Source organism: Podarcis bocagei (assembly GCF_964188305.1).
Source record: "Podarcis bocagei genome assembly, chromosome: W".
Lineage (NCBI taxonomy): Eukaryota > Metazoa > Chordata > Lepidosauria > Squamata > Lacertidae > Podarcis > Podarcis bocagei.
In genome coordinates, this window is record NC_138131.1 from 94,324,960 (window position 1) to 94,338,538 (window position 13,579).

Genomic DNA, 13,579 nt, shown 5'->3' on the forward strand with positions numbered 1-13,579 from the left:
GGGAAAATGGGAGCTCACTCTTCTAAACACCCTAGCTGGACTCCTCCTGGCAACAAAGCTTCCATGAAGCCTTTTTGCCCCAGAGAGGATTCTGATACGCCCCTCCAGTTTGTCATCTGCAACTGGGAAAAATAAAATGAAATAAAATAAAGGGGCAAAATGGTCTTTCCAAGTACAAATTGCGAGACCGTTGTAACTTTTAGTGGGTGGCTTAGGCCCACCACCTGGAACCCAGGGCACAGCGGCCACCTCAGAGATCCTTCAACAAAATCAGGGTGTGAACCCTTAGGGAGAGCTGAACACATCAAATTTGTGTTGTTAAACTATAAACTATAACCTAAAGCTAGAATGTGAAACCGTAAACTTAATGGTGCTCAGAAGGCAGTAGATATAATAACAGCCCAGCCTGAGAGCCCACGCATTAGAGATCTTAGTTTCTCTAAAAAAAATGAATAAGAGATGTACTCAAAGATTTAGAAATATTTAAAGGGTTTGTGTTTACATTGGCTTTGGCATCCACAGACTGTTCTTAAATGCACATAGTTTTAAAATTGCAAGCTTGCTTCAAAATTTTTAAATATAAGGGCCTTAGCAATCTTAAACAGGACAAAAATGAGAATGAAACGTGCAAATGTTTGTTATTTGAGAGAGGCTCCAAAGAGTCTTCCTCCGAGTAGCTTAAGTGAGGATTATGATTTTAAGTTGACGGTAAATGATGTTTTGTTGCAACTTTTGAGTTTGTGAGCCTACATCCGTGTTCCAGTCTTTTTTTCCAGTATTTTGAAATGTGCTGTGAAGAAACTAATGTTTCTGCTGCAAAAGCCTAGTTGAGCCAACTGCTCTCTCAAGCTAATATGCAGTGTACGTATTTCATTAAGCATATGCCTATGAAAATATGGTGTTCCTTCTAAGAAAATTGTTATTAAAAGGGAGAAGCTTCCATAGCCAGCAATTGTCTATCTGAGCCCTGATACCAGCCTCTATAAGACTTCCTGGCCTCTTTTCTTGGAAAATGCCCCCCCCCCCTGTATCAGTCTCTTTCAGTTTTTTCCCCCTTCTTACTTCTGTGCCAGGTAAATTTACTCCTGAGTAAGCTTCCTTTAAAAGGAAACTACGGGGAGGGGGGGCAATCTTTTCTAAAGGTACCTTGAATCTCACTTTCCTATGTGTGGTTGTTTTAAAAAATCTTAATTAGGCTTACTGTTCCTAGGCAAGTTCAGAAAAAATGTTCACTTTTGTATTCCTTTTAATTTTAATTTTATTTTAATTGATTAATTCTATGGCTCTTTTAATCATTTGTGAGTGATTATGTCAATTGAATTAACTATGCTTAATAAAAGATCCTCTCCCTATCTTAGGAAAAAACTGTTCACTTCAATTTTCCTTTAAAGATCATTTCTCTAGGAACTTGCATTCTTTAGTCTAAGGAAGCAAACTCACTCAAACTATCTCAAGATCTGCTAAAAGGGTTCTGTGTAAAGTTGGGTATTTTTATTTTCCTCTTCCTTAGTACATGATAGGAGCATAGATGTTTCCTTTCCCAGTTGTGCTTGTTGTTGTTTAGTCGTTTAGTCGTGTCCGACTCTTCGTGACCCCATGGACCAGAGCCCCATGTAGAGTGAGTTACAATAATCCAGTCTGGAGGTGACCGTTGTGTGGATCACAGTGGCTAGGTCAGGGCGAGAGAGGTAAGGAGCCAACTGCTTAGCTTGCCGGAGATGAAAAAATGCCGCCTTTGTTATGCAATCTGACCTCCATGGAAAGGGAGGTGTCAAAGATTACACCCAAACTCTTAACGGACGGTGCTGGCACTAATTGCACCCCCGCAAGAGATGGGAGTTGCCCCCTCAATCCCATATCGCTCCGTCCCAGCCAGAGGACCTCTGTCTTCGAAGGATTTAACTTCAACCGGCTCCCACGTAACCATCCAGCCACAGCTTCCAAACATCTGATCAGTGTGTCTGGGGCCGAGTCAGGATGGCCATCCATCAACAGATAGAGTTGGGTGTCATCAGCATACTGATGGCAGCCCAGCCCAAAACTCCGGACAAGCTGGGCGAGGGGGCGCATAAAGATGTTAAAAAGCATCGGGGAGAGAATCGCACACACCAAGGAGTGGCGCGATGACAATTCCCCCCCAAGCGCCACCCTCTGTCCCCGACCGGAGGGAAATGAGCGCAGCCATTGAAGGACTGTGCCCTGGACCCCCACGTCGGCAAGGCGGTGGTCCAGAAGTTCATGATCAACCATGTCGAAGGCTGCTGACAGGTCTAGAAGAATCAGCATCCCCGACCCGCCTCGATCCAGCTGCCTGCGGAGATCATCTGTTAGGGCGACCAAAGCCGTCTCGGTCCCATGACCAGCGCGGAAGCCGGACTGGAATGGATCCAGAGCCGATTTTTCATCCAGAAACCCACCAATTATAACCTTTCTGCCTCTCACTATACCCCAGACTTTCCCAGTATTCTACAGGATTCACAACCTTACTACGGAAGGGGGCTCCGAAACATCATCGGAGGAAGAGATGCAGGGGCAACAGGAAGTGTCAGCGGCTGCAGAACAGCACCAGTCTCCAATGATGGGCAAGGGAGAAAGAAGTCTAAGTAAGAAGAAGCATTCGGCCAAGAAGAGCAAGAGAAGTAAGCCTTCTGATTCCGAGGACAATTCAGAAATGCTTCCCTGCTGCCCACCACCTGCTGGGACCTGAGCTACCAGAATTACTGGATGGAGCACGTGGGTCCCTATGTGGAAAAGAAGCAGCCAGATCCCTCTAAGTTTGGAAATTCAAAGCTAAGCGAGTCCCTCACCGTGAGGTTTGCTGGGTGTGTGCCAGGGGCCAAATTGTAAGTATGCACATGAATGTGAAAAGTGCCTAGGTAACTACCCGGCGTCCTCATGTTTTAAAGGTAAACAGCCCTTTCTGGGCGGTAGGGGGCATTTCCACCAGGGGTCTTGAAATGCTCACAGACCAGCCCAAAGAACAGCCACAAACCGGTATTAATTCAGCCGCAAACCGGTATTAATTTGGCCCATGGTTTTGGCGTTCTCTTCTGTTAAGCTCTCACCTCTTAGATCCCTCCTAACTCAGGGGACCCCCTAAACCAACCAACCAAACAAACAAACAAACAAACCAGTTAGGGAAATGCTAGCTATTGCAAAAAGAAAATAAACAAATAAATTCTGGCTGGGAGGGTGGCTGGCCCCTTCAGGGAGCCGCCTATACTGGCTTTACACATTTCACCTTTAGGCATCGTCCCTAAAAAGACTCCAGGAGAGTATCGTATGAGCCACAACCCATCCTACCCTAGAGGTGGCTCAGTCAATGATCCACAGGAGCCTTGTTCTGTGAAATATGCCTCCTTTGATCAGGCTATAAAAGCTTATTCGCAGGTTCAGCAGGGGAGCACTCTTGGCTAAGTGTGTCATTGAGTCAGCCTTTTGCCTCCTGCCAATTCACCCAGAGGACTTTCTGTGGCTAGGTTTTAGGTTTAGGGCTTATTCATAGACAAATTTATGCCAATAGGGTGCTCAGTAGCTTGTGCAGCTTTTGAGTCATTTAGTACAATTTTAGACTGGGCCCTTTGTTTTAGAACTGGTTCTGAAAGGGTGACCCATTACCTCGATAACTTTTCTCTCATCACTAGTAATAGCCCTGATTGCGCTTCTCTTTAGAGGCTTTCACCTCCCTGGCTGAGGAGCTTGGGGTACCTTTGGTGGCAGACAAAACAGAGGGTCCAGTTTCGACCATAACCTATTTTGGGTATTGAATTGGACACAATCGCACAGACATCAGCCTACCAAGGGAGAAGCTAGCAGCACTTAAGGAATTAATTCTGTAACTTCTTCCTCTCAAGAAGGTCACCCTTAGGCAGAGTCGATCACTCTTGGGTCACCTCAACTTTGCATGCCGGGTAGTGCCCCCTGGCTGCCCCTTTTGTAGGAAATTGGCTAAGCTGTCAGCGGGACTGCATGCTCCTCAACACAGAGTGCGCCTCTCTAAAGTGATCAAGTAAGGCCTGGAGGTTTGGTTAAAGTTCCTGGATAAGTACAGGGGAATTCTTTGTGGCAGGACAATTTGATGCTGCGTTCAGACTTTCAGGTACAGTCTGATGCAGTTGGTTCCCTGGGGTTTGGTGTCTACTTTAGGGGATGCTGGTGTGCTCAGCGTTGGCCTACCAGCTGGCAAGGAAAACCTATCACGCGTGACCTCACCTTCTTAGAATTTTCCTATCGTAGTTCTGGTGCACTTGTGGGCTGATGAGTTCAGGAATCACCAGGTATGCTTCTGGACTGACAATCAAGCGGTTGTCAGTGTCCTGTCTAAACAATCATCACACTCTCCTAGGGTGGCAAACGTGCTCCGGTGCTTTGTCCTTTTGTGCTTAGAATTAATCACCTATTTCTCTGCCAAATTTACACCTAGGGTTAACAATGACATCGCGCATGCTCTGTCTCGTTTTCAGATGGACTGTTTCCGCTCATTAGCACCAGAGGCGCAGCAATTGCCACAGCCATTCCTGGAGCACCTTTGGAACATGATGTCCTGAAGTGAGTATTGGCTTTAGTAGTCCCATCCACGCTTAGACATCATAAAAAGGCTTGGTTGGACTTTATGGAGTTTCAAGGCAAATTAAAAAATGCTAGGCTTGACACACCCCCTACCAAGGCTGAGGTTCTGCAATACTTGGTACATTTTAGGGAGCTGGGTCGCGCAGCAAAGACTCTATAACATCCAGTCAGCTGCAATCTCCTCCTTCTGTAAGGCTATTTACTCCATAGACCCTTGTGCGGATTTCTTAGTGTGAAGGGCACTGGGGGGCTGGCGCAGGCTGCTGCCTCCCAGCAGTGATGGTAGAAGGCCCATAACATATGACATTCTATGCCAAATCCAAACAACAACAACAACAAAAATAAAAGTTAAGAAGTATCTGTTGGTCCAAGTACAAGGCCCGGTTATTTTTTGGCTGCATACGCCATTGAAGGAATGGGTTTCTGTGCAGGGACCCAAAATCCACTTTTTTCTGTTTCCAAGGGAGCATTTCTAGAATGCTTTAACTTGAGCTCTTGAGCCAAAACCCAGCTGTATAAACAAGTGCTCAGAGCCCTCTCCTTTATCAGTTTGTGACGGCAAGGATGACCTTGGCTGTTCTAGTGGAGTAGGGATGACATGTCTGTTAGGATATTTCTGTTCCACCTTAAAAAGGGGACAGGCTGTTGTGATTCACAACCTACGTATTTCCTGCTCACAGGAAGTTTCTGTTTGTCTATTGCTTTCGTTTCTCTCTATGTGCCCGAGACATCAACGCAGGCAGTCATGTTTTCTTTGTTCTGACCAATGCTGAATAAAGTTGTAAATAATGCTCTCCTGCGTGCATCTTTCGCTGTGCAAATTCTGCTGATAGAGCGTGCACCAGCTCTGGAATGTGGCAAGCTATTTCTGGAGCTCGTGTTGCTAATTGAATGATACTGCGTGTCTACGGGAGATCGATGGATCGTCCGGAATCGACGTGGGGTCATGATGGCCTTTGTCTCCCTGGCAGTATCCCAACAACAGGTTATGGTTCCAGATTCACAGCACTTACAGGAGAGTAAGACTGCGACAGACTGCTGTGAGTTATGTGGAAAAATTGCCGAGGCAGAGTGACTTTGATGTCCGGCTGGCTTAATTGACCTGGGAGCCGCACTTCATGATTTATGAGCTGCCGAGATAAGAAGTTTTTGAAGGCATAAAGGCTCACGGCTCAAGTAAAAGCCTGGAATGGAGTTTTTCCAAGCCTCTGAAGGCACTGAGTGCCCAAAGTTACAGGCACAATTATGAGACTTGGGCAAGTTGCTGTGAGAGTCTACTTCATCAGTTTGGAGTGTGGCATACTGTGTGTGAAGCCCCACTAGTTCCTCTGACAGATAGATGGAGGGCCCAAGATTCAAGGGCCATAGACGTAATTGTCTTGTCCGTCTCTCTGGAGGAAATTGCTACGCTAGCTGGCAATACGACAGCACGTCAGATGTGGAATGCTTTGAAAGTAGCTCATCTGCCGGTCATCCCAGCCCAGAGTTTGACTGCATCGGAGGTCCTGGCTGTTTCCCAGAATGCGAGTGAATGCAGGGATGCTGAGGGCACCGGTTGCAAGCTGCAGGGGGAGCTGACTGTGATGTCATCCCAGGCAGCATTCCAGCCTCCAGGGGGAGCCAAGGAGTCAGCAGCTGAGAGCTCTGATTCCCATGAGAGCCAAGGTCATCGTCTTTGCAGAGGCCAGAAGGCCAGAAGTAAACAGAGACAGATGCCTGTTTGATGGCCAGGAGCAGGGGGGCAAGCAGCAAAAGCCCACGCCGGTGGAAAACAAGGTTTTGCTTGCTGTAAAAGCTGCTCCAAAGGCCAAAGCCAGATTTATTGTTGATTCGGGATGCACCCACCATCTGGCAAAAGATAAGCATCTGTTTATCTCCTTCACACCTCAAGACGGAGAGATCCACCAGGCTGATGGAAAGACGTTGTGAATCGCAGGAGAAGGGACTGTGAGACTTGCAAGTCTGCACACTACCATCAAAGATGTACTTTATGTTCCAGGTGCTGCAGACAATTTGCTCAGTGTCCCACAGCTGACTGGGTGTGGCTTTGAGATTTCCTTCAAGAGGAGCATCTGTGTCATCAGGAAAGGCAAATAGGACATTTTGCATGCAAAGTTTATGGATGGCTTATTCTGTATAACTTATGATGACAATGGTGCTGCTGTGTCAAATGTTGATTCTTGTTGTGTTGCACAAACTAACAAAGTTCTTCATGCAGGATGCATTCACAAGGCACACAGAAGGTTTGCTCACATGTCTTGGCAGGCACTGGCCAAGATGCCGGAGTTGGTTCAGGGTTTGAACATCAAGCCCTGTAAGTATCACATGAAATGTGTATCTTGTGCAGAGAACAAGGTGAAGGTTGCTCCAAAAGGCAAGGAGTCTAGCAGGCAGGCTTCCAAACCCTACCAGCTAGTCCACGCAGACCTGGTTGGTCCACTTGCGCCCTCTTTGGGTGGAGCAAGGTACTTCATGGTTCTAATTGATTCTTTTTCCAGGTACATTCATGTGTTTATGCTGCAGCAGAAATCGGAAGCGTTTCCTAGGTTCAAGGCATTCTGTGCTTGGTTGGAGAATGTTCACAGTAAACGTATTGGCTGTCTCTTTACTGATCAGGGCGGGGAATTCATTTCTCAGCAGTTTGAAGCTTTCCTGACTGAGAAGGGAATACAGCATGACTTGTAAATGTTTAGATTGCCATGGATGAATGGACTTGCGGAGCGAGCAAACCAGACATTGCTTCAAGGCCTAAAAACCTTGTTGCATGATGCCAATCTCCCTGGGAAGTATTGGGGGGAGGCTTTATCAACGTTGGTTTATTCCTATAACAGGAGACTGTCATCACCTATTGGTTGTACTCCCTATGAAAAGATGTTTGGTAAGAAACCTTACGTCAAGCACATGAGAATCTTTGGTTCTGACATGTGGGTACACACCCCACAGAGCAACAAGCTTGGGAAGCGTGGGGCACATGGTTTGTTCATGGGGTAAGAAAAAGGTGCATACAGGGTATGGATGACTGATTCTAAGTCCATTAAGTTCACAAAGAGTGTTGCGTACAATCCTAAGTGGGGGGGGGGGGAATGTGGGGATTTTCCAGAGTTACCCAGAGGAAGATGAAGGTGATGTGAAAAAAGCAGATAATGTTGAGGTAGAAGAGGAAGCTGAGGATGATGATGATGATCAGAGTTCGGATTCCAGCTCAGTGGGCAGCGCTGCTGCTGATGTCAGCGACAGTGATGACACAGCAGACTACAAGAGCGCAAAGGCCTCAGTCAGACCATCTGATGCGTCTGACAATGAACTGGAAGAACCACTGTTCACCATTGGTCACTTTTCTCCTAAGAAGGAGGAGGTGAGTGCAGAAGACTTGCGTCTAGTACGCAGATCTGAAAGGGCCACGAAAGGCAAAGCTCCAAAGAGATTTGCTGATGAGTTTGCTAAGATAGCAACTGCTGTTCTTAGTAGCTCAGAGAAGGTGTGGGAACCTTCAAGCTTCAAAGAGGTTCAGGAGTTAACCTCTAAAGATGCTGAGCCTTGGCTTAATGCCATGAAGGCTGAAGTTGATTCCTTGAACAGGAACCAAACTTGGGAGCTGGTACCAGTAGTCCCAGGAATGAGACTGGTTGGCAGCAAATGGGTCTTCAAGGCCAAGACAGACCAGAATGGCAAGGTTGTCAGACACAAAGCCAGACTGGATGCCAGAGGTTTTTCACAGGTACCAGGACAGCATTACCACGAGACCTACTCACCCACCGTCACGTATGAGAGCATTCGGCTAATGCTCAAGATTGCTGCAGAGGAGAAACTGCATGTTTCCCATCACGACATTAATACAGCTTTTTTGTACGGGGTTTTGGGGAGGAGCTGTTTATGCTTCCACCTGACAGGATGCAGATACAGAAGGGAATGGTCTGTAAACTTCGGAAATCCTTATATGGTCTCAAGCAGAGTGCCAGGTGTTGGAACACAAAACTCACTGAGACATTGCTTTCTCTAGGTTTTCACCAGGGCAAAGCTGATCCATGTGTGTTTGTCAAGGAGGAGGGGCAAAACAAACTGTATTGTTTATGTTTTGTTGATGATCTTCTGATGTTTTGGAAGAATCAGGCTTTGTACCAAAGCACCCTAGCTCAGCTGAAGGAGCACTTTGACATGAAGGATCTTGGTGAGGTATCCAACTATCTTTCTCTGCAGGTGGAGAGGGACCAAGCAGGTAATTTTCTGGTACACCAAACACAGAAAATTGCTGATGTATTAACTAGGTTGAATTTGGTTGATGCAAACCCAGCAGGCACACCGATGGTGACAGGTTACCAGGTAGATAGTACTGCTGAAGCGTTTTCTGACACTACGCTGTACAGATGCATTCTAGGCAAGCTGAATTTCATTGCTAGATGTTCAAGACCTGACATAGCTGTAAGCTGTAACCTGCTTAGCAGACATGCCAACAATCCTACTGTTCAGGATTGGAAAGCTCTGAAACGCATAGCCTGCTATTTGAAAGGGACTTTGCACTACAGGCTGAGGTTCACCAGTCAGAAGACTGGAGGTCTTGAAATCTTTGCAGATGCTAGTTTTGGAAGTGACACCACAGATGGTACAAGCACTTCTGGAGTATGCTACATGTACAACCACTGTCTGTTTGACTGGCTGTGCAAGCAGCAGACAACAGTGAGCCTAAGTTCCTGTGAAGCAGAACTCAATGCTCTGTCATTTTCACTCATGGATTGTGAATGGTTGATGCAACTGTTTAAGGACATCAGAGTTTCTGTGAAATGTCCTATACAAGTGTATCAAGACAATAGATCCTGTTTGGTTTTGGTGAACTCAGAGTTGCAAGCAAAGAACCAAGTACCGTATTTTTCTCACCATAGGACACACCGGACAATAGGACGCACTTTGTTTTAGAGGGGGGAGAACAAGAAAAAAAAATTCTCCCCCTCTCTGCCCAGCACCCCTTCAGTGAAGCGGCAGGAGGCGCTGCACAGAGAGGGGGAGAACTTTCCCCCTCTTGTTTTCCCGCTCTAAAACAAGGTGCCATTTAAGGTGCGTTCAGGCGGCTACCTTGGAAGCCTGGAGAGCGAGAGGGGTCGGTGTGCACTGACCCCTCTCGCTCTCCAGGCTTCAGGTTCCTTTTGACCTGCTCTTTGGGGCTGGCACGGGGAAGCCCACCACCAGTCCCAAAGAGCAGGTCAGGGAGCAACGGAAAGGCGCAGGGAGAGGCTCCTGCCATAGCTGCGCGTCACCTCTCCAGCCGGGAGAGGGTCACGGGGGGCTGCTTTAGTCCCGCGCGTGCTCTCCCGGCTGGAGAGGTGACGCGTGGCTATAGAGGCTCCTGCCATAGCCGCGTGTCACCTCTCCAGCCGGGAGGGGGTCGCGGGGTGCTTCTTTAGCCCCGCCCGCGCGTGCTCTCCCGGCTGGAGAGGTGACACGGGGCTGTAGAGGTTCCTGCCATAGCCGCGCATCACCTCTCCAGCCGGGAGAGGGTCGCGGGGCTATGGCGTCTTCGCTCCATAGGACGCACACACATTTCCCCTTCATTTTTGAAGGGGGAAAAGTGCGTCCTATAGAGCGAAAAATATGGTACTTGCAGATTAAGCTACATCGTGCAAGAGAGTGTATTCAGAAAGGACTCATTTAGGTGTCCTACATGCCAGGAAATGAAATTCCTGCTGATCTGTTGTCTAAGGTTGTTAACAGAGAACAACCTAAGGTTTATGTACAGAGGTTGCAGTTGGGTTGAACCACAGGTACTACAGGTTACACGGAAAGGGGGAGGGTGTTAGGATATTTCCGTTCCACCTTAAAAAGGGGACAGGCTGTTGTGAGTCACAGCCTATGTATTTCCTGCTCACAGGAAGTTTCTGTTTGTCTATTGCTTTCGTTTCTCTCTATGTGCCCGAGACATCAACACAGGCAGTCATGTTTTCTTTGTTCTGACCAACACTGAATAAAGTTGTAAATAATGCTCTCCTGCGTGCATCTTTCGCTGTGCAAATTCTGCTGATAGAGCGTGCACCAGCTCTGGAATGTGGCAAGCTATTTCTGGAGCTCGTGTCACTAATTGAATGATACTGCATGTCTACGGGAGATCGATGGATCGTCCGGAATCGACGTGGGGTCATCATGGCCTTTTTCTCCCTGGCAGTATCCCAACAATGTCTAGGTCTTATCTTACGTCCTGACGCATAGACCTAGTCCGGGAACAGTGCCAGAGTGTGTTCTTGGAGTTGGTGACCTCTTGCTCCAAGATAAGAGTAGGAACAGGAATACCCTTTTATGGTCAGAAGTGCAGGAACGAATATCCTTTTATGGTTAAGAATACCGGAGCAGGAACACATGTGATGTCAACCTGCGTGTATAGGCTGATGTGGTTGGATTCCTGGGGAAGGAGGGAGAGGGTGCCTGGAGGATATATATACTGCATGAAATTTCTCATTTCTTTGGACTTGCTGTGGACTCACCACACAAGTGCCTTCTGCTATCTGGAGAGCAGAATAAACTCTTTCTTTGAACCAACCTTGGTGTCATTTGACTTCCTTCCTCCTGTCCAGGAGCAACGCAGAGCCCACCAATCAGTAAAGTCTAATAAGGCTACACCATTGCCTCCTTTGGCGCTCTGCGCATTGGCGAAGTGGTTTGTGAGGGCCAACAAGATTCCGCTGCTTGGGGAAGTTTGAGAGACCTGACCTTGTCCAGATCCAATTTAGTCCTGCATGTCCGATGTTCCAAAACTGATCAGCAGGGAAAGGGGGCCCTTATTCGGCTCCGAGCAACTAGTCACAATGGGCCATGCCCAGTAAAGAGTACTAGACATTTCATGTACGTGAGACCAACCGTCTCAGGCCCATTCCTCATACATTTGGATGGCTCCTACCTTGCACGGCATCAGTTCATGCGCGCTATGCGAAGGGCGATTGCTGCCTGTGGTTTACCCCCAGCTGAATTCGCGGCCAACTCCTTTCGGATTGGGGCCACCAGCACAGCAATGCATTTGGGACTCTCAGCTGAATGGATGAAGGACTTGGGGCGGTGGAAGTCACTGGGGTCCTCTAGCTTGGAGGCAAGAGGGAACTCTGTGGGCCGTCCAGCCCACCCTGAGCTCAGGTAGTACCAGAAGCCGATGCATTGGGTGCCCCCAAGCAGCGGGTATATCCCCATCCGCAGTGCCGCTGCTTGACCTGACACCAGAGAGCCAGTGCTGGTGTCGGCAACCATGTAGTGCCATGGGGAAGGGAAGAGATGTGTTCCAGTTAGATCTTCTTCTGGATTGGAAACCCTGGGGGTCATCCAGTCCAACCTGCCGCAAGGCACCACTCACCCTCCGGTGTGCCCAGGGTGTGGTCGTCAAGCAGACCTTGTTCCAAGGTGCCACCCCGCCACGCCCACCTGGTGGGGCCAGCTCCTAGGAAAGGACAAGGGCTGGTGGGATCTGGAGCCGTTCCTTGACTCCCAGCACCCACCGCGCCACTCCTTGGTGTGTGGAGTACCTCAGGGTGCGATACTCTCCCCGATGCTTTTCAACATCTTTATGCGCCCCCTCGCCCAGCTTGTTCGGAGTTTTGGGCTGGGTTGTCATCAGTATGCCGATGACACCCAACTCTATCTGTTGATGGATGGCCATCCTGACTCGGCCCCAGACACACTGACCAGATGTTTGGAAGCTGTGGCTGGATGGTTACGTGGGAGCCGGTTGAAGCTAAATCCTTCGAAGACAGAGGTCCTGTGGCTGGGACGGGGCGATATGGGATTGGGGGGGCAACTCCCATCTCTTGCGGGGGCGCAATTAGTGCCAGCACCGTCCGTTAAGAGTTTGGGTGTAATCTTCGACACCTCCCTCTCTATGGAGGCGCAGATTGCAGCTATAACAAAGGCGGCATTTTTCCATCTCCGCCAAGCTAAGCAGTTGGCTCCTTACCTCTCTCGCCCTGACCTAGCCACTGTGATCCACGCGACGGTCACCTCCAGACTGGATTATTGTAACTCGCTCTACGTGGGGCTGCCCTTGAGACTGACCCAGAAACTCCAGCGGGTGCAGAATGCTGCAGCGAGACTCCTTACGAGGTCTTCGCTGCGAGATCACATTCACCCGGTGCTATACCAGCTGCACTGGCTCCCGGTGGAGTACAGGATCAGGTTTAAGGTGCTGGTTTTAACCTTTAAAGCCCTATATGGCCTAGGACCCTCGTACCTACGGGACCGCCTCTCCTGGTATGCCCCACAGAGAAACCTACGGTCTTCAAATAAAAACATCTTGAAGGTCCCAGGCCTCAGAGAGGTTAGGCTGGCCTCAACTAGAGCCAGGGCTTTTTCGGCTGTGGCTCCGATCTGGTGGAACGCTCTGTCACAAGAGACCAGGGCCTTGCGGGACTTGACATCTTTCCGCAGGGCCTGCAAGACAGAGCTGTTCCACCAGGCCTTTGGCCAGGGCACAGCCTGACTCCCTCCCTCGGCAATCTTCGCAGAGCTCTGGCCCAATGGTTGCCAGTGGCTTGAATTAATTAATTTTTATAATGAATGATTTTAGAATGTTGTTTATGTTGTACTTTTGTACTGTTTTATTGTTGTTAGCCGCCCTGAGCCCGGCTTCGGCTGGGGAGGGCGGGATATAAATAAAATTTATTATTATTATTATTATTAGATGACCCTGGGTGTGCCATCCAGCTCTACCATGCTATCATTCTGTGACGTTGTAAAGCAGGACATGCTCAAAGCAGAGGGTGCTGGATTTTAGTGCTGCACAGGCTGCTGCCCCTGGGTGGGCTCAGACCCAGCAGGGAATTTGGTTTCCGTGTAACATGGCCACCCCATTTCTGGCACGACAAGATACACGAGGAGAAAACACTTTCCTGTCTCCTGTGGCGGCCAGTTCGTCCCTCTCGCTCTCCAGGCTTCAGCGAAAGCCTGCATTCGCCCCAGAGGACGCACACGCATTTCCCCTTCATTTTTGAAAGGGAAAAAGTGCGTCCTATAGGGCCAAAAATACGGTAGTTTTCACTTAGTCTTG